This window comes from Bos indicus x Bos taurus, chromosome 12, assembly GCF_003369695.1.
Source record: "Bos indicus x Bos taurus breed Angus x Brahman F1 hybrid chromosome 12, Bos_hybrid_MaternalHap_v2.0, whole genome shotgun sequence".
NCBI lineage: Eukaryota > Metazoa > Chordata > Mammalia > Artiodactyla > Bovidae > Bos > Bos indicus x Bos taurus.
The window spans coordinates 1887890-1908846 of NC_040087.1; the positions used below are offsets into that span (position 1 = coordinate 1887890).

The following is a 20957-nucleotide window of genomic DNA, read 5'->3' on the forward strand; positions in this document are numbered from 1 at the left end:
GAAACTTCATAACCCAGAACTCCTGGCAGAGGCATGCTGTGAGTACCAGGGCAGACTGGAGTGTGCTCAGCACATCGGGTCCCCTGAGAGGACACCAGGCGGTGAAAAGGCAGAGGGGCCCAGACAGTGACGGCTGCATGGAGACCCTCATGTTTCCAGACCCTCCCAGCATGAAGTAAAAACCCACAGACCATCACAGCCTATTTCATTTGGTTGGATTTCTTGTAGAAACTGGTGTAAAGGGAGAGATGGATGTTAAACCTTCTGAGAGGAGTAGGGGCTGTGGGGAACCAAAGGGAGGGTCCAGATAGGCACTGGCCTGTGGGTAGGAATTCCCACTGTCTGAGAGGGAGGAAGCCCTGGCTGACCCTTTGGTTACATGAGAGAGATGAAGCAGGTACTATCTGCTATAACTTATGTTACCAGGGTCAGGACTCAAGAGAGGGCGGGCTGGGTCCAGTCTCCTGGAGCAGGTCTGGCTGGAGTGAGGTAACAGACAGATCCCGGAGCTGGTGGGAGACCCTGCATGGGGACCCAGGGCTCTGACCAGGGTGAGTCAAACTGAGCATGTGAGTGGGTATCCATGTGTGGGAGGTGTTGGCCAGGACATAGGAATCTTAGAAACCCAAGCAGAATAAGCCAGCTGGGCAGCTTTACCTGCAGTTACTTAGAGGGTTCTCCTAAAGGATTCATGGGCTCATTCACCAACTCTGTCTCTGGCTTAAATATTTCACATTCTACTGATTCTTTGGATGAAAAAACTGATATGCAGTTCAATATCATCTTATTTAATTTTGAAGCACTGCAGAGACGTGAGGAGTCATCAAGACCATCTTGAAAGAGCCTAAGACAGAAACAGGAATGAAAGAGTCTAAGACAGAAACAGGAATTGACATCACATCAATACGGAAATGGACAGAGCGTGATGTCTGATTGGAGGGCATTGCAGTGAGCAGGGGGCTGCTCTTTGTTGCAGTGTTTGGGCTTCTCATTGTGGTGACTTCCCCTGTTGTGGAGCATGGGCTCTAGTCACATGGGTTTCAGTAGTTGCGGCCTGCAGGCTCAGTAGTTGTGGCTCCCAGGACACAGAGCACAGGCTCAATAGTTGTGGCGCACAGGCTTAGTTGCTCTGCAACCTGTGGAATTCTCCTGGACCAAGGATCGAACCCATGTCCCTTGCATTGGCAGGCAAACACCTATCCAGTGCACCACCAGGCAAGCCCAAGAACAGATACTTTTTGAGAGCAGTTTAGAACACAGTCATACATAACAACTCCCAACCTTGATCTAAAAAGAGCTTGTGTCATGATTTCGAGGAAGGGGCACTGTATTGGTTATTTACTGCTGCATAACAAAGTATGACAAAATTATTGACTGGGTTTCTCTTATCTTGGATGTGGGGTATCTCTTCACAGCTGCTCCAGCAAAGTGCAGCCACTGCTCCTTACTTTGGACGAGGGGTATCTCCTCACCGCTGCCCCTCCTGAGACACAATATTCATTGCATCACTGTTTACAATAGCTAGTACATGGAAGCAACTTAGATGTCCATCAACAGACAAATGGCTAAGGAATTTGTAGTGCATATGTACAATGGAATAAATATTCAGTTAAGTTCAGTTCATTTCAGTTGCTCAGTCATGTCCAACTCTTTGCAACCCCATGAATCACAGCACACCAGGCCTCCCTGTCCATCACCAACTCCCGGAGTTAACTCAGATTCACGTCCATCGAGTCAGTGATGCCATCCAACCATCTCATCCTCTGTTGTCCCCTTCTCCTCCTGCCCCCAATCCCTCCCAGCATCAGAGTCTTTTCCAATCAGTCAGCTCTTCGCATGAGGTGGCCAAAGTATTGGAGTTTCAGTTTTAGCATCATTCCCTCCAAAGAAATTCCAGGGCTGATCTCCTTCTGGTTGTACTGGAGTTTCAGCTTCAGCATCATTCCCTCCAAAGAAATCCCAGGGCTTGTCTCCTTCAGAATGGACTGGTTGGATCTCCTTGCAGTCCAAGGGACTCTCAAGAGTCTTCTCCAACACCACAGTTCAAAAGCATCAATTCTTCTGCGCTCAGCCTTCTTCACAATCCAACTCTCACATCCATACATGACCACAGGAAAAACCATAGCCTTGACTAGACGGACCTTTGTTGGCAAAGTAATGTCTCTGCTTTTGAATATGCTATTGATATCTTAATATAATTGAGAAAACTGATGTATTAAAATACAATGAAAGTTAATACTTCAAATTAATTTTATTTACTACTGGAACACTAGAGGAGGTGGTACGAAGAATATAAGAATGCTAATCTAGAAATCAGGAGCTTTTTGTATTAGTTCCTTCCCTCCCACCAGGTGTGTAGTCTCAGAAAGATAATTAACCTCTTCTTACCTTATCTAAGGGATTCCTGCCCACAGTAGTAGATATAATGGTCATCTGAGTTAATTCACCCATTCCAGTCCATTTTAGTTCTTCTTTTCCTAGACCTAATTTTCAGTCCATACAATGACTCAAAGTTAAAGGAAGGATAGGACATAAACTTTCAATATTTGCATTTTTTCTGTCAAATGAGAGTTCAAAAAATTAATTCCATTGAGGTTTTAATATTAATATATAACTTGAATTGTAGAAGAATACATTAATAGGAAATATATATCATTCTAAGATAAGTAAAATACTTAATACATTATTCCTAAACTGATTTTTTTTGCTGTTGTTTTATAAGATTAGATTGCAGATTTCCTTTCATTAGAAAAGTACTTTACAACATTCGTTGAACAATACGTCATACAAATAATCTTTCTTGAGAATTTGTAATAAATCAGAGACTTTCTGACAATTAAAAATAGAAATAGCCTTCATATATCACTGTATCAGATAAGCTGTGTCCAGCTATAAGAAATAGAAATCCTAAATTACTTTGCTAGCATATGAGATAAGTGCAACTGTGCAGGAGAAAGGGAGTGCAAAAAGAAGAAAAAACCTCCTCCTGGATATCACAGTCACTTGAAAGTGCCGAGGGCAGGCCTTCGGCAGAAGGCCTGGTCGGTGGTCACCTGGCCCAGCAATCTGCAACAGTGTAGGCGCCAAGGATGCAGACTTGATGGGGAATGTGCCCTCAGCGCCCCCACCCCCGGACTTGGGGCAGCTCTCAGGACACCACAGACTTTGTCAGTGATGCCGCGCCTCACTGAGGCTTTCCCCGAGCCCTGGACGGCGGGGCCAGGACTGCAGAGCAGCTTGAGGGCTGCCCCAGGGCTGACTCCCAGCAGGGACACCCTGTTGAGGACAGCTGTGGCTCAGCCTTCCATGGGGACTGAGACTACTGAGAGCCTTGGAGTCGCTAAGGGACAAATACTTGAATCCTTGGTTGAGGGCACAGCTGCCAGTGGGGTGGAGTTGCACACCATGGAGAGCTCGAACTCGGCCCCAGCAAGGCCTAGAGCACCCCACCTCCTGTGGATGCCCCAGCCTCTGCAGTGGGCACGGTGCCCACCAGTCAGCCCACCAAGTCATGGGCCAGTCTTTTTCATGATTCTAACTCTATTCTTCCTCCTTGCCTGTGGTTTCTGTGGAAACTAAGAATTCCCCTTCCACCACATCTCCCTTCATCTCTGAAAAGCAGGCAGAAGTCAAGGAAGGGCTGGTTCCAGTTTCAGAGGATCCCGAAGCCATAAAGATTACAGAGTTCCTGGAGAACACCACCCTGATTCATAAACCAGTGTCCTTGCAACCCTGTGGGCTGATCTACACAGGAAATTGGTGCTACATCAAAGCCACACTGCAGGCGTTGGTAGCTTGCCCACCAATATATCACCTGATGAAGTTCATTCCCCTGTATTTAAAAGTGCAAAGCCCTTGTACATCCACACCCATGACAGACAGCTTTGTTTAGCTAATGAATGAGTTTACTAATATGCCAGTACCTCCAAAACCCAGACAAGGTCTTAGGGATAAAATCATGAGGGATATCTGCCCCAGAGCTGCCTTTGAACCCACTTATATTTGTAGACTCCTGACGGTGATCAAGTGGAGCCTGTCTGAAAAGGATGGGCAAGAAGATGCCGAGGAGTACTCAGGTTTCATTCTAAATGGACTCCATGAGGAAATGCAGAACCAAAAGAAACTTCTATCACCGAATAATGAAAACCTTACTGTTTCCAGTGGACCCAAAAGCCGCTCAGTGAACAAAGAGGAGCAGGAAGAACCAGAAGAAGGAAGTGAGGACAAGTGGGAGTAAGCAGGCCCCGGAAACAAGACCACAGTCACTCATCAGGCGGCCTTTGTTCAGACCCCCATCGCTGGCATTTTTTGGTGGACACATCAGGTCTGTGGTTTACCAGCGGAGTTCAAGAGTCTGCCACTGGGCAGCTGTTCTTCAATCTGCATCTGGAAATCCAGTCCAACAAGATATGCACTGTCCAGAACGCACTGGGGAGCCTGGTGGCCAGAGAGTCTGTCCAGGGTGACACCACCAAAACTGAACAAGAGGTGGAGATCAGCTGGAGAGTGACTCTGGAAAAGCTCCGTCTTATGCTCCTGCTGCACCTCCAGCGGTTCGTGTACAAGACTGGGGGCTGTCAGAAGCGCATCAGAAATGCTGAATATCCTGCGGACTTGGAAATGAGTAACTAAGACTGCTCTCTCCGGGGCTTAAAAATAAGAACTTTAAATGCCACAGAGCCTATAGGCTGTTTGCAGTGGTCTACCACCACTGCGGCAGCGCCACGGGCTGCCACAGGACATCTCCCAGATCAGGCTCAAGGGCTGGCGGCACACTGACGAGCAGACTGTGACGGTGATCAGCCCAACTGTCAGGATGATCAGCCAGATGGTCACGGTGATCAGCCGGACGGTCAAGGCCATCAGCCAGCAGCAGGAGCGACGCCCACCGCAGAGCTCGCAGCCCACCTCCGCGCGCCACAGTTGCGTGGACCTGCTGTAGCCGCGCCTAGGCTGCTTGTAGGCTCCGCTCTCACCACCTCCCCTCTTCTCTTTAGTGGCTCTTAAAGGACAGACTCTTTATCCTTATCGCAAAAATGGGCTAGAGTGAAAGGAGACGCCTTGTGGTTTGTGCACAGCATAGCTTCCACTGACTTCTAGCTTCCAAATCAAAATCATCTGGTGAAACAGACTGTCGCTTGATTCAAGAAAATACATGAGAAACCCATTTCTGAAATAATAGTGATTTCTGAGTAAGAAGGGTAACTTGCATTTGATTCCAGGTCTAATTACATAGTAGAGTAAGTCCTGCACCAGCAACAACAATTGTAAATTTGTGAAAATGAATTTTATCTTTCCTTAAAAAAGATAAATTTTTAAATCCATCACACTTTCATTCCTCACCCTTTAGTTTTTGATCAATAACAAAAACAAGCCAGTTACCAGAGAAGAAATAGTTCCTCAAAAGATAAACAAACACACAAAAAGTTGCTGGTTCCTAACAGGAAAAATACATTTTAATAATTGTGCAAGGAGAAGCTGCTTACATACACATGGCAGATCAAATATTTGAAGTTACAATGTCAGTCACATAGAAAGGTGATTGTAATTTTATTGCCATTAAAAGATTTCAAAGTGCATTTCATGCTTCTGTGTACACATAATGAAAAAGGAGCAAAACAATGAAGATTGGTATTTCCCTCCGGCTGCTGTCTTATTCTGCTGTCTGCTCTTCTATGATGCCACGTTTCTAATGTACACAGTTAGCGATAGCTAGGAGTATACAGTTGTTGCCCATCAAAAAAAATCACAAAGTTGGTTTAAAGCTGAAAAAGAAAACAAACCTCCACATTCAAAAAACTAAGATCATGGCATCCAGTCCCACAACTTCATGCAAATAGAAGGGGGAAAGTGGAAGCAGTGGCTGACTTTATTTTCTTCGGCTCCAAAATCACTGTAGATGGTGACTGCAGCCATGAAATTAAAAGATGCTTGCTCCTTGGAAGAAAAATTATGACCAACCTAGACAGTGTATTAAAAAGTAGAGTCATCACATTGCCAACAAAGATGCGTATAGTCAAAGCTATGGTTTTTCCAGTAGTCATGCATGGATGTAAGAGTTGGACCATAAAGAAGGCTGAGAGCTGAAAAATTGATGTTTTCAAATTGTGGTGCTGGATAAGACTCTTGAGAGTCCCTTGGACTGCAAGGAGATCCAACAAGTCCATCCTAAAAGAAATGAACCTTCAATATTCATTGGATGGACTAATGCTGAAACTGAAGCTCCAGTACTTTGGCCATATAGTAGAGAGTCAACCCGCTAGAAAAGACCATGATGCTCAGAAAGACTGAAGACAAAAAGAAAAGGGGCAGCAGAGGATGAGATGGTTAGATAGCATCATTGACTCAATGGATGTGAATTTGAGCAAACTCAAGGAGATAGTGGAGGGTAGAGGAGCCTGTCATACTGCAACCCATGAGATCACAAATCATCTGACAGGACTTAGTGACCTAACAAGAACAACAACATCACACATAGCAACATATAATTTCAGTTTAGCTTTGTTTTTTTTTAATTACTATCTCCCTTGCTAGGAGTCAGCTTCATCAAGACAGGAGTTATGCCCCTCTTATTCATTTCTGTATTACTCATTTGGAAAAAATTTTTGTTGGTGACTGAAAACTATTTCTCTTCTCCTCTTACATAGCAGACACTAATTTAGCTCAGGTATCAGGAGGTTCTTGATCTCAGGGAAGATGGAACTAGCTATCTAGGAGGAGGCTTGTAATTCAATTCCACCCTTAAGATATAATGAGAAATGTGGAATATCTTCTGTATGTTGTATGAGGATGTGATATCTGGAGTTACAGTACCCAGACTTGCAACCAGGAGGGATAGTTCTAGCAAACTGCAAAGATATCAATCCTGAGATCCAACATCAATAAGCTGCTGCACACACCTAGCAAATACCTACCAAATGTTAAGGGACATAAATAAAGACAACTATGTGTTTAAGCTGTTTTCTGTTGCAGTGGCTAGATTAAGCCAAAAGTATTATGACTTAGTACACTGCTTGACACAGGCAAGCAACTTGTGTTCAGTTAATGCAGGTATTTGTTTTTGTTGAATGAATAAAAAAACTACATAGCTAAAGCAATGTGAGAAAGAATGGGGAAGGTATCCAGGGAATTTAATCTACATTAAAAATACAATTTTGGGGGGGGGGGATTAATCTAAGGGAGGGAAAAGTAGGAACAGGGTACATATTATATTGCCTGGTGATATTTATTAACCAATTTATACAAATATTTTTTCATTAAATAAAAATGTAATGAAGACTTACTACTTCAAGAAGTATTACATTAAGGAGGCACACAGTATATTGTTTGAAAATATAGGTCACAGAATACTTAAACACAGCCACTCAAAATCTGGTGCCGTAAAGTAAGTTACTAAATCTCCGTTAACTTCAATTTGCATGTGTGTATGCTAAGTCACTTCACTCATGTCTGACTCTGCGACCCAATGAACTGTAGCCTGCCAGGCTCATCTGTCCATGGGGTTCTCCAGGCAAGAATACCGGAGTGGGTTGCCATGCCCTCCTCCAGGGGATCTTCCTGACCTAGGGATTAACCCTAGGTTAAAGTCCCTTATGTTTCCCGTATTGGCAGGCAGGTTCTTTAATACTAGTGCTACCTGAGAAACGTTAACTTCAGTTTATCCCTCTTCAAAAGGAAATAATCACACTTTTAAAAGGTTAGTGTGATGAGAGGATACATGTAAAGTGCTCAATGTCCTACATGCCCATTAAGTAGTAAATAATAAATAGTTTTATATTTGTTATTATAATGATTAAGTATGGCTAAGGGAAATGGGACACAAAGGTGAAAAATATATAGCCCCTTTCCATAACAAAAATGCCTTAATATCTGAATATTGAAATAACATAAAACAACATGAAGAATGTGAAGGAAAGAAAAGTGTTTCTGCTTTGGAAGATAAGACAAGGTTTTAGTAGAGGAGAAGACATTTGGTCTGTATCTTTAATGAAAGGTTGCATGTTCACATGCAGAGATGAGCAGTGAAGAATGTATGCCACAGTGGTTGGAAAGGGAGAACTAACAAACATTACAGACAATAAAACCTAGGAAGAGGAGGACAGGAAAATATAAGGCCATATAGCTCATGGCTGGTAGAATGGCTTAGCACCAGTACAGACTTAAGAAAGAGGCCTGTCGAGGTAAGCCCGTGGAAAGTGCTACCTCTCATGGAGGAGGAGTTTCAATAACTAACTAGGAAGGCTCTGGCTTTTTTGGCAGGCAATGAGGTGCCATGAAAATATTTAAAGCAGGACAAGAAAGTGACGTGATTAAAGTGTGGCCAGACACTGTTAATGTCCTTCCACAGCCATCCTTCCTTTGGTTTGCCCAGTTTTAAGGGATGAAGACCACCAGCTCTGACAATGTAACTGAAATCTGAGCAATGATTTGTAAGGAAGATTTACTGAGTGCTCCAGGAAAACGACTGAGCGACTTCACTTTCACTTTTCACTTTCATGCATTGGAGAAGGAAATGGCAACCCACTCCAGTGTTCTTGCCTGGAGAATCCCAGGGACGGGGGAGCCTGGTGGGCTGCCGTCTATGGGGTCACACAGAGTCGGACACGACTGAAGTGACTTAGCAGCAGCAGCAGCCAGGAAAATAAGTTTTTTTAAAGAGAAAGATATACAAAGGGAAAATCATTATACTCTCTCCTTCATTGGTTCCCTTTACTGAACTCACCCTGTGAGTTCTGTTGTGTACAGATACAGACAGTGCTTAGAGCTTCAGTGGCAATCTTGAAAAATGATCTCTCACACTCACAGATGATGGTTAAGTGATAAGATTCAAGAAGCCTGGGTCTTTGACGACATTATTGAACTGCGGAGTCAATTCCAGGACTGCCTATTCCCAGACAACCAGTTAAGCAAATAGTAGATACACTGTAGGTTAAGCTGCTGTTGGTTAGTGGCTTGTTCTGTGTGGCCACACCATTCAAACTAATCCTAAGAGTGGTGTTTTAGGAAGATTCATAAGAGATCGATGGGATGAACTGATGCAGTGTGAAAATAAGGATAACCAGTAGGAAAACAATTACTGAGCATGTCTTGTGTGCATTTTTGAAATTAAGAAACACATGTACAGCACTTACAATGCACCAAACCCTATGAAGCACTTTGCTCATTTCTCACTAAATCTCTGTGAGGTAAATATTATCTTTATCCCCACTTTTCAAATAAGAAAACTGAGTCAGAGATTAGTGATACAGTTTCCCCAAGGACACAGAGCTAGCTAGCATTTGTGAAGCATTCACCCAAGAAGTCCAGCTACAGACTCTGCTCCGAGCTATTCGTATGCGGTTAATTTACATGCAAACACTATCCTACTTTTATGTGAAGATCTTATGAGGGAAAAAGCCACCATTATAGCCATTTTTTTCAAGTGAAGAAACTGAAGCAGAGAGGATAAGTAATTTAAGGTCATGTATATAACAAGGAATGGAGCAGAAAGTCAAGACCAGTTCTACCTGATTTCAGAGATAGAACCTTGGTGCCAGATCTCCAGCGGTGAGACTACTCCAGACTTCTGAATCAGAGGAGTGGCTCTAGAAATATAAAAGGAGGAACTTACACAAGACAGAGGTTAGATGAGGATTAAGGGCAGATTTTATGTTAGGGGAAAGGACGAAAGGTGATTCTGGTTTTTCAAAGCTGAGTTAAAGCACACAGATACTGTGGTGTTGTTTTTTGTTTTTGTGTTTTTTTTTTTTTTGAAGTATAGTTGATTTTCAATGTGTGTTAATTTCAGGTGTACAGCAAATTGATTCAGATATATATAGATATACAGATATAGATATCCTTTTTCAGGTTGTTTTCCCATATCAGTTCAGTTCAGTCGCTCAGTCGTGTCCGACTCTTTGCGACCCCATGAACCGCAGCACACCAGGGCTCCCTGTCCATCACAAACTCCTGGAGTTCACTCAGACTCATGTCCATTGAGTCAGTGATGCCATCCAGCCATCTCATCCCCTGTCATCCCCTTCTCCTCCTGCCCCCAATCCCTCCCAGCATCAGAGTCTTTTCCAATGAGTCAGCCCTTCCCATGAGGTGGCCAACGTACTGGAGTTTCAGCTTCAGCATCATTCCCTCCAAAGAAATCCCAGGGCTGATCTCCTTTAGAATGGACTGGTTGGATCTCCTTGCAGTCCAAGGGACTCTCAAGAGTCTTCTCCAACACCACAGCTCAAAAGCATCAATTCTTTGGCTCTCAGCTTTCTTCACAGTCCAACTCTCACATCCATACATGACCACAGGAAAAACCATAGCCTTGACTAGATGGACCTTTGTTGGCAAAGTAATGTCTCTGCTTTTGAATATGCTATCTAGGTTGGTCATAACTTTCTTTCCAAGGAGTAAGTGTCTTTTAATTTCATGGCTACAATCACCATCTGCAGTGATTTTGGAGCCCAAAAAAATAAAGTCTGACACTGTTTCCACTGTTTCCCCATCTATTTCCCATGAAGTGATGGGACCGGATGCCATGATCTTAGTTTTCTGAATGTTGAGCTTTCAGCCAACTTTTTCACTCTCCACTTTCACTTTCATTAAGAGGCTTTTTAGTTCCTCTTCACTTTCTGCCATAAGGGTGGTGTCATCTGCATATCTGAGGTTATGATATTTCTCCCGGCAATCTTGATTCCAGCTTGTGTTTCTTCCAGTCCAGCGTTTCTCATGATGTACTCTGAATATAAGTTAAATAAGCAGGGTGACAATATATAACCTTGACATACTCCTTTTCCTATTTGGAACCAGTCTGTTGTTCCATGTCCAATTCTAACTGTTGCTTCCTGATCTGCATACAGATTTCTCAAGAGGCAGATCAGGTGGTCAGGTATTCCCTTCTCTTTCAAAATTTTCCACAGTTTATTGTGATCCACACAGTCAAAGGCTTTGGCATAGTCAATAAAGCAGAAATAGATGTTTTTTCTGGAACTCTCTTGCTTTTTCCAGGATCCAGTGGATGTTGGCAATTTGATTTCTGATTCCTCTGCCTTTTCTAAAACCAGCTTGAACATCAGGAAGTTCACGGTTCACATATTGCTGAAGCCTGGCTTGGAGAATTTTGAGCATTACTTTACTAGCATGTGAGATGAGTGCAATTGTGCAGTAGTTTGAGCATTCTTTGGCATTGCCTTTCTTTGGGATTGGAATGAAAACTGACCTTTTCCAGTCCTGTGGCCACTGCTGAGTTTTCCAAATTTGCTGGTATATTGAGTGCAGCACTTTCACAGCATCATCTTTCAGGATGAAATAGCATTTCCCATATAGATTATTACAAAATGTTGAGTATAGTTCCCTGTGCTCTAAGTAGGTCCTTTATGTCCTTGTTTAAATATAATAGTGTGTATATGTTACTCCAAAATTTCTAATTAGGGATACTATTTTTTAAAAGAAAGTCTGGAAAATGAATATTTTAAATTTATATTTTGAGAAAATACTTCAAAATCCTTGTCAGCACACCCAATAAGTTAGGGTAAACTCCAAAAGCAGGTATCAAGGCGAATCATCTTGTTTAAGTGGCAGTTTATACGTGCATCTAAAAATGTGTCCCAGGAGCAATGAGGAGGGGCCTCGTCCACTCAATCCTTTTGCAGCTTAAGATCCTTGAGGTAATTCTCTAAACAAACCCACACTTGCCTCACCACCCCCAGGCCTCTGCCACAGCCACACACTTCTCCCTCCCTCAGCGACACATTTTGGCTTCTAATTTCTCATCTGTGGTTATCAACCACCCCTCAGGAAATTCAATTTTCCAGGCATACAATGCCAGATCCTATGCTTCCTCAGCGCAGGACACAAGGCGTCATTTGTTTTGAGAACACAATACATGTAGTGCTGTGGGAGGAGTCTTGTGATAGGAACTATGTTCACGGAATCTCTGTAGGCTGTTTCCCGGGCTTCCTTCACAGAGTCACCTGCACACTAGCTCCAAGCCTCTGTTTTCCCACAGAACCTTATTTCTATCCCTTGGACAAGGCAGATGATTTTTCTGTTGTCAGAAGTTTAGCTCTAGATGAAGGTTTTGGTTTGGGATTAAAATTACTTTTTCCATCTCCACCTGAAACTATTCAGTGGCCTCCAGGAATTTAACTTAATTTATTCAATTACTTCCATTAAACGCTGACTACGTGCCAGGCACCACACTAGAAGCTTAAAGTCTAGGAAAGCGCTGCTTCTCAAACTCTGACTGCACGGGAAACATCTGGGTATTGGTTAATGCCCCACTGCAGATGCATTAGGTCAGAGGTGGGGTTGAGATTCTGCATTTCTAAAAGGCTCCTGGGTGAGTCCATTGTGAATAGCCGTTGAGGAAGATGGAAATATAAACAAATAAGAAAGAGGTATAGATCCTATGATAAATATGTGAGAAGCCGAGAACGGAAAGAGGTTTCCCAAACTTCTCTGGGCTGCACTGCTTCCTCAGTAACCTCCCTAGACTGCTCCTGATTTATTTCAGTATTTCAGGTCCTGCTTTAAACCTCTGCCATCTACTCCTACTCTAAATATTTGATACACACCTACTCCAGCTAATATTCTCCTATGCTTGCAAAAGCATCTTTCTGCATCACTAATTCCTTCATACTTCTCCTTTGTTTTACTTAAATGTTTACAGAATTCCCTCATCTTGGCTTCTAATTTCTTATCTGTGGTTATCAATTACCCCTCAGGAAATTCAACTTTCCAGGCATACAATGCCAGATCCTATGATCTCAGCCTTATGAACACTGCTGCTGCTGCTGCTGCTGCTAAGTCGAGTCAGTCGTGTCCGACTCTGTGGGACCCCATAGACGGCAGCCCAGCAGGCTCCTCTGTCCCTGGGATTCTCCAGGCAAGAATACTGGAATGGGTTGCCATTTCCTTCTCCAGTGCATGAAAGTGAAAAGTCAAAGTGAAGTCGCTCAGTCGTGTCCGACTCTTCGCGATCCCATGGACTGTAGCCTACCAGACTCCTCCGTCCATGGGATTCTCCAGGCAAGAGTACTGGAGTGGGGTGCCATTGCCTTCTCCGTATGAACACTAGTAGTATATAAACATATACATGTTATACATTTATATGTTGATTCTTTGTATATAATCATAACAATAGTTAACATATATGAAGAGCTTAAAATATGCCAAGCACTGTAATATCATAAAAGTCTGTGAGATTGGCACTGATATTATCCCATTTGAATAAAACTGAGACAGAGACATTGAAATCACATTGCCATTAACCAGTTTGAATGTTATATCTTCAAAGAATGGTGCCATTTAAAATGAAACTAATTACACCTAAATCTACTCACTGTTGTGTAAGTTTGGGAAGATGTGCTAGCCATTTCTGTGGCGTGGGAAATCTCCTCCATGATATGGACGGAATCAGACATTTTCTCCATCTGGGAGTAGGAGAAGATATGGTGTCTATCAAATGTGCTTTCAAATCTGGTTAAATGGCTGTGTCATGGCAACTTACAGCTCTACATGAGTCAGTTAAACTCTTAATTCAGTTCTGCCTTATACAGATGAGAGACTCACTTTTATTTGATACTTTAGGTTCTGATCAAGTCTTTTAGTCAAGTGTCTCAAAAATGCAAATACAAATCTTCATTTTATAAAATCATCTGGATTTAACAGAAAATCTGATCTCACTAGAGAATTGTATCATGCTGGGTTCCTTTCATGCTGTCTCTATAAATTGAATTGCCTTTTCACCAAAAAGATTATTTTGAACTCAAGGAAAACTTCTTAAAAAAATAAATGACAATGAAAGCCCAAAGGACATTCAATATGAAACCAAATTATTATAGCATTAAAGGATCTAAGTTAAATCCACGAAGGCAAGAAAATTCAAAGCAAGGTTTTAGGAATAAAATTCCTTCAGTTTCATGCCTTACTGCATATGCAGGACCACTTCCTTAAACATTAGGACGGAGTAGAGGCAATGAAATTCTTAGGCTGACAACTCCCATGGAACTTTAAATCAGTGAAGGAACTCAAAATATTGGTAATAGAAGCAGGATCAGAAAGGAATAATACAATTTTTTTTTTTTTTTTCAAATGGAACCTTTCATTGCTACTGTTTTCTCATCCTTGGTATTTTCTTTGTCCTTGGTATTTTCTTCAACATACTTCCCAGAAGCTATCTTTTGGCCATAAAAGTGGTACCACAAAAGTGAGATTCCATTTCGCTTGCCATTACCACCCCTACCTGACCTAATCACCTCCTACCCACGGCCCTCACTGCTTCCCGGATTCTGCCTTCTCATCTTCATTTCTTTTTCTCTTTTGCTCAGTCCTGAAAACAACTGTGAGCTGCTTTTGGCAGGAGAGGGCTCACTACAGGCCCCTTTGTTTTGTTATTTCCCTTAAACCAGGCACCCCCACCCTCTGCTCATTTCAGGCCAGCAGTCTGCTCCAATGTTATGGTCACACAATACCTTGCCTAACCTGTTGGTTCTCTCCACAGCTCAGAAAAGTAGAAGTGAAGACCAAGTAGCTGACAGGTGACCAGATCTCTTCCTTAGCTTCCCCATCAGTGATCTCACAAATAAACTGCTTGAACAAGATAGCAAATAAAGGAAAATAACAAGCCAATAAGCCTGCACAGCAACCTGCACACAATGGGGATGGTGACGACTCTGAACCCCATCTCAGTGATCAACTGAAACCACTCCCTGGTTCCCTTTAAAGCTTTCATGGCTGAGCAGAATCTTCAGAGGTGTTTTTGGGGAAACACTGAGTCTACCACCTCCCCATACTGCCAACATTCTAATTAAAAGCAATTTTCCTTTCTACCAACCTTTGCCTCTCTCAAGCATTGATCTTTGAACGGCAAGCAGCCAGACCTGATTTAACAACACAATCTTTCTTTGTTCTTTCCATTTAGTCCCCTAATGAACCTCAAATTCAAATCCTTCATGAGCTCACTGCACCACCCAGATGACAATGTCCAGCTGTTTCAACGTGCATACATGTGGAGGGGGTTCTGATACAAGCAGGCAAGGACAGCACTCCAGAATCTGGGCAAGTAGCAGTTTTTGTCTGTTGCATCAGATCATTCAAAGGGCCTGGAAGTTCATGTGCTTCATATTGAGCCTAAAAGCAAATATTTCTTGCCTCTTGCTATAAGAAAGTAAAGTATATTCTGGAGTCACTTTTACTCCTAGGGGATAACTCTTTTCTGTAAGTGACAATAACCTCTGTCGGCTCCCCCAATTTCTTTTCTCTGACAACTAGAGGGTGTCCCTGCCTCATACAGCCTCTGGTGAGTACACGGTGCAGGCATTTATCCAGGGCAATTCTCTCCTCTCTGAGTTGTGCTTAGCAACAACCTGGATTCAATCATGTACACGGCTTTGCAATTCAGAGTATCAGGCATAATTTTTTTCTCTTCTTTCTCACTTTGGAATCAAAATGGTCTGAAATTCTGTAATTCCTCTTGCATGGTTTCAATTCAGTATGTTAACATTGCCTTTTTGGCTGTTTTCCATGCTGCAGAAAAATCTGGGGGGGTGGAAAACCCACCTATATTCTATTTCTTTTTACATTAAGTCTAGCTAAGTTAACGGAAATGTGCTAATTAACCTCTATTATACACAACTCTTTAGCTGTACAGCCCTTTCTCTGCCTATTTAAGTTTATTCAAATAAGGTAGCACAATGTAGTTCTGCATCATTTTCACAAGATGGCACTGCAACTTTCTGTATTTCTTACTGAGCAAGGAAATAAAATACAATTCTAAAATTTATAGTTTAAATTACATAAATTACAGTTGAATATTAAAGAGAATATAATGGCATACAACTACATGATGATCTAATTTTCTTTAAATATTTTAGCTCCCTTTAAAAAAGTAATCAGTGAAAATCAGAACAAACTCAACTTTTTTTAAAAAATAAATTTCTCCTTTGTTGTTTTGTTTTATTTTTGGTTGTATTGATGGGTGATTTTCTTTAACTTTTTAAATTTGTATTGGGGTATAGCCAATTAACAAACAATGATGTGATAGTTTCAGGGGAACAGTGAAGGGACTCAACCATACATATGCGTATATATGTATCCATTCTCCCCCAATATCCTTTGGACAGCAAAGAGCTCAAACCAATCAATCCTAAAGGAAATCCGTCCTGAATATTTATTGGAAGGATTGATGTGAAGCTCCAACACTTTGATTACCTGATGCAAAGAGCCTACTCAATGGAAAAGACATTTGTGCTGGGAAAGATTGAGGGAAGGAGGAGAAGGGGACAACAGAGGATGAGACGGTTGGATGGCATCACCGACTCAATGGACATGAGTTTGAGCAACCTCTGGTAGATAGTGAAGGACATGGAAACCTGGCATGCTGCAGTCCACGGGGTCACAAAAAGTCAGACAGGACACAAAAGAATGACTAAACAACATTCTCCCCATAACTCCCCTCCCATTCAGGCTGCCACATAACATTGAGTAGAATTCCATGTGCAATACTGTAATATGACATGGTATTTTCACTGATGCAGAGATGCTAAAGCTCTAGTTTCTACTTTCTTTATTCAATTTTTCTAATAATGTAATAAGTGCTTATCTGGAGTTCCATTGTCATTAAAAGTGTCAGATTTTTTCCCCAGAAATTTAGGCTAGGGAGAAATCAGAACCATCAATTCAAATTTAGATCTTACACCGGGTTATTGTTACCATCTTTCTAAATTCCATATATATGCGTTAGTATACTGTATTTATGTTTTTCCTTCTGGCTTACTTCACTCTGTATAATAGGCTCCAGTTTCATCCACCTCATTAGTGTACGAGACAGCAAAAGAGACACTGATGTATAGAACAGTCTTATGGACTCTGTGGGAGAGGGAGAGGGTGGGAAGATGTGGGAGAATGGCAGTGAAACATGTAAAATATCATGTAGGAAACGAGTTGCCAGTCCAGGTTCGATGCATGATGCTGGATGCTTGGGGCTGGTGCACTGGGACGGCCCAGAGGGATGGTATGGGGAGGGAGGAGGGAGGAGGGTTCGGGATGGGGAACACATGTATACCTGTGGCGGATTCATTTTGATATTTGGCAAAACTAATACAATTATGTAAAGTTTAAAAATAAAATAAAATTGGAAGAATAAAAAAATAAATAAATAAATAAAAAAAAAAAAAAAAAAAAAAAAAAAAAAAAAAAAAAAAAAAAAAAACAAATTTAGATCTTATTACCATCTATAAGCACAACCTTGTAAAGAGTAGACATTTTTCAAAAGAAGATATAGATAATGCAAGTGATAGGAGAAATAAAAGAAAAAAGTAAAGAAGGCATAACTACTTAAATTTTTCTATGTCTGTGCCCTGAAGTGTGCATTTCATGTAACTTTATGCAGTAATAACAGAGAACATTTATTGAGTTATTATTCTCTGCTAAACACTATGCTGAATTCTTTACATGGATGAGCTCCCTTGATTCTCCAAGCCCTATGAGGTTGTTACTATTATTATCCATATCTTAACTAGGACAAACTAATACTCAGTAGGATCATACATTCATTCATTTCTTCTTTCAACAAGTGATTACTGAGTGGCTACTATGTGGCTTAAACATTTGAACACAGCACAGTTTGAGTAAAACCCAAAATCTACTGAGATCAAAACCTAAGACTCCTTCACTTAATTACAGAACTATAAAGAATCAATTTCTCAGATAAGCCTAACAGGCAATTAAGTGGTGAAAAAGAGAAGAAACTCCACCACAAAATGAATAAGCAAATTGACACACTACCAAAATCAGCGTTGGTTTTTTGCTCCGTGTGTTTTTCATGTTTATTTGAAGTTCGTTTATTCAAGGTTCAAATTGGCCAGAATACAGTGCATATTTTAATTATAGATCAATTCAACGACCATTTCTTGCACACTGAATATCTCTCAGAGTAAAAAACATTTGGGGGTTAAAAAAAAAAAAAAAGAGGGCCTGGAATGACTTCCAGTTAAAATGGTAGGCTACACAGAGGAGAAGAACCCCTCTATTTCTTCAATAAAAACAACAAAAGTGCAGACATCTCAATAAAACATTTTGCATTGTTTTGATAGTATGTAGCCAACCTCAACACTAGGAAAGAAAACCTCCAGGCTACATGAATACAGAAGGAATTTAAAGATTCACATAAAAAGAAATAAAATTGCACTGTCCACTAGGCTCCAGGATACCGTAATCAGGTCTTCATGCTTAGTGGACGTGAGACTCAAGGTGCAGATCCTTGCACAGCAAGAATTCCATTTCTTACCTAAATCTGGAAGGTGAGAAAGAATTTTCCTGCCCTGGGGCTGCCCCGCCCCAGCGACAATCATCTCCCTGGGGATGAGGAAGAACTAGTCCACACAGGGAATCAAAAGTGTGCTCGAGTAAAAGGATCTAAATTCCCTGTACCCACAATATGCAAAAATTTGAAACTAAAAAACATGACAATTAGCTCAGAACATCAGTCCAGGTAATACAAAACCACCCCTTTCTAGGCCCATGTGAAACTGCCTGGAAAAAAATAAGTCTTAAGGAAGATGAACTTAGTAAGCAGAAGTTACAAGAAAACTTGGAGGCCAAAACAAGAACCCAAAGTGGAGAACTCAAAGCCCCACCAAACCGTAGATTTCACCGCTATAATAAAGAAATCTAAAGGGGACTCTGGGCAAGTTTAAAATGTTCAAAAAGAAAGAATATATATATTTATGTATATATAAGGCAAAAAGATATGACATTGAAAGATAAACCCCTGCAGGTCAGTAGGTGTCCAATATCACCACTGGAGAAGAGCAGAGAAATAGCTCCAGAAGGAATGAAGAGGCTGAGCCACAGCAGAAACGACACCCAGTTGTGGATGTGTCTGCTGCTAAAAGCAAAGTCTGTGGCTGCAAGAACAATATTGCATAGTAACTTGGAATGTTAGCTCCATGAATCAAGGCAAATTGGAAGTAGTCAAATAGGAGATGGTAAAAGTTGGCAAAACATCAACATTTTAGGAATCAGTGAACTAAAATGGACAGGAATGGTGAATTGAATTCAGATGACTATCATATCTACTACCGTGTGCCACAATCCTTTAGAAGAAATGGAGTAGCCCTCATAGTCAAAAAGAGCCCAAAATGCAGTACTTGGGTGCAGTCTCAAAAATGATGGAATGATCTCTGTTCATTTCCAGGCCAAGCCATTCAGTATTACAGTAATCCAAGTCTATGCCCCAACCACTAATGCTGAAGAAGCTGAAGTTGAAAGGTTCTATGAAGACCAACATGACCTTCTAGAACTAACACCAAAAAAAGATATCCTTTTCATCATACTGTTACTGCTAAGTCACTTCAGTCGTGTCCGACTCTGTGTGACCTCATGGACAGCAGCCCACCAGGCTCCCCTGTCCCTGGGATTCTCCAGGCAAGAACACTGGAGTGGGTTGCCATTTCCTTCTCCAATGCATGCAAGTGAAAAGTGAAAGTGAAGTCGCTCAGTCGTATCCGACTCTCAGCGACCCCATGGACTGCAGCCTTCCAGGTTCCTCCATCCATGGGATTTTCCAGGCAAGAGTACTGGAGTGGGGTGCCATTGCCTTCTCCGCCTTTTCATCATAGGGGACTAGAATGCAAAAGTAGGAAGTCAAGAGATACCTGGAGTAACAGCAAATTTGGCCTTAGAGTACAGAATGAAGCAGGGCAAAGGCTAACACAGTCTTGCCACTGGTCATAGCAAACCCCCTCTTCTAACAACACAATGGATGACTCTACACATGGACATCATCAGGTGGTCAATACTAAAATCAGGTTGATTATATTCTCTGCAACTGAAGATGGAGAAGCTCCATACAGTCAGTAAAAACAAGAACTAGAGATGACTGAGGCTAAAATCATGAACTGCTTATTGCAAAATTCAGACTTTAATTGAAGAAAGTAGGGAAAACCACTAGACCATCAGTTTAGTTCAGTCACTCAGTCATGTCCGACTCTCTGCAACCCCATGGACTGCAACACACCAGGCCTCCCTTGTCCAACACCAGCTCCTGGAGTTTACTCAAACTGATGCCCACTGAGTCAGTGATGCCATCCAATCATCTCATCCTCTGTCGTCGCCTTCTCCTCTTAGGAAGAGGAAGCACTGTTATTAATAAAGCTAGTGGATGCTATGGAACTCCAGTAGAACTATTCAAAACCCTAAAGGATGATGCCATCAAGGTGTTGCATTCACTATGTCAAGAAATCTGGAGGACCCAGAAGTGGCCACAAGACTGGAAAAGGTCAATCCTCATTCCAATTCCCAAGAAGGGTAGTACTAAAGAATGTGCTAACCACTGGACAGTTGCACTTATCACCCATACTAGTAAGGTTATGCTTAAAATCTTGCGTGCTAGGCTTCAGCAATATGCGAACCAAGAACTTCCAGATGTCCAAGCTGAATTTAGAAAAGGCAAAGGAACCAGAGATCACGTTGCCAACATACACTGCATCATAGAGAAAGCTAGGGAATTCCAGAAAAACATCTACCTCTGCTTCATTGACTATGCCAAAGTCTTTGACTGTGTGGACCATAATAAACCGTGAAAAGCTCTTAAAGAGATAGGAATACCAGACCATCTTACCTGTCTCCTGGGAAACCTGTATGGTCAAGAAATATTGGTTAGAACCTTATATGGAACAACTGATTGGTTCAAGATAGAAAAAGGAGTACACCAGGGCTGTCTGCTGTCACCCTGTTTGTTTAATCTATACGCTGAGCACATCACAAGAAATGTCAGGCTGGATGAGTTACAAGCTGAAATCAAGATAGGCGGGAGAAACGTCAACAACCTCAGATATGCGAATGATACCACTCTAATGGCAGAAAACAAAGAGAAACTAAAGTCCCTTGATAAGGATGAAGAGGAGAGTGAAAGAACTGGCTTAAAACTAAATATAAAAAAACCCAAGATCATGGCATCCAGCCCCATTACT

At 41.8% G+C, this 20957-nt stretch overlaps 1 pseudogene; it reads left to right on the forward strand.

Annotated features, from left to right (window-relative positions):
* Window positions 1–526: 526 nt before the first annotated feature.
* Window positions 527–4942, forward strand: LOC113902073 (annotated as a pseudogene).
* The last annotated feature ends 16015 nt before the right edge of the window (window positions 4943–20957 follow it).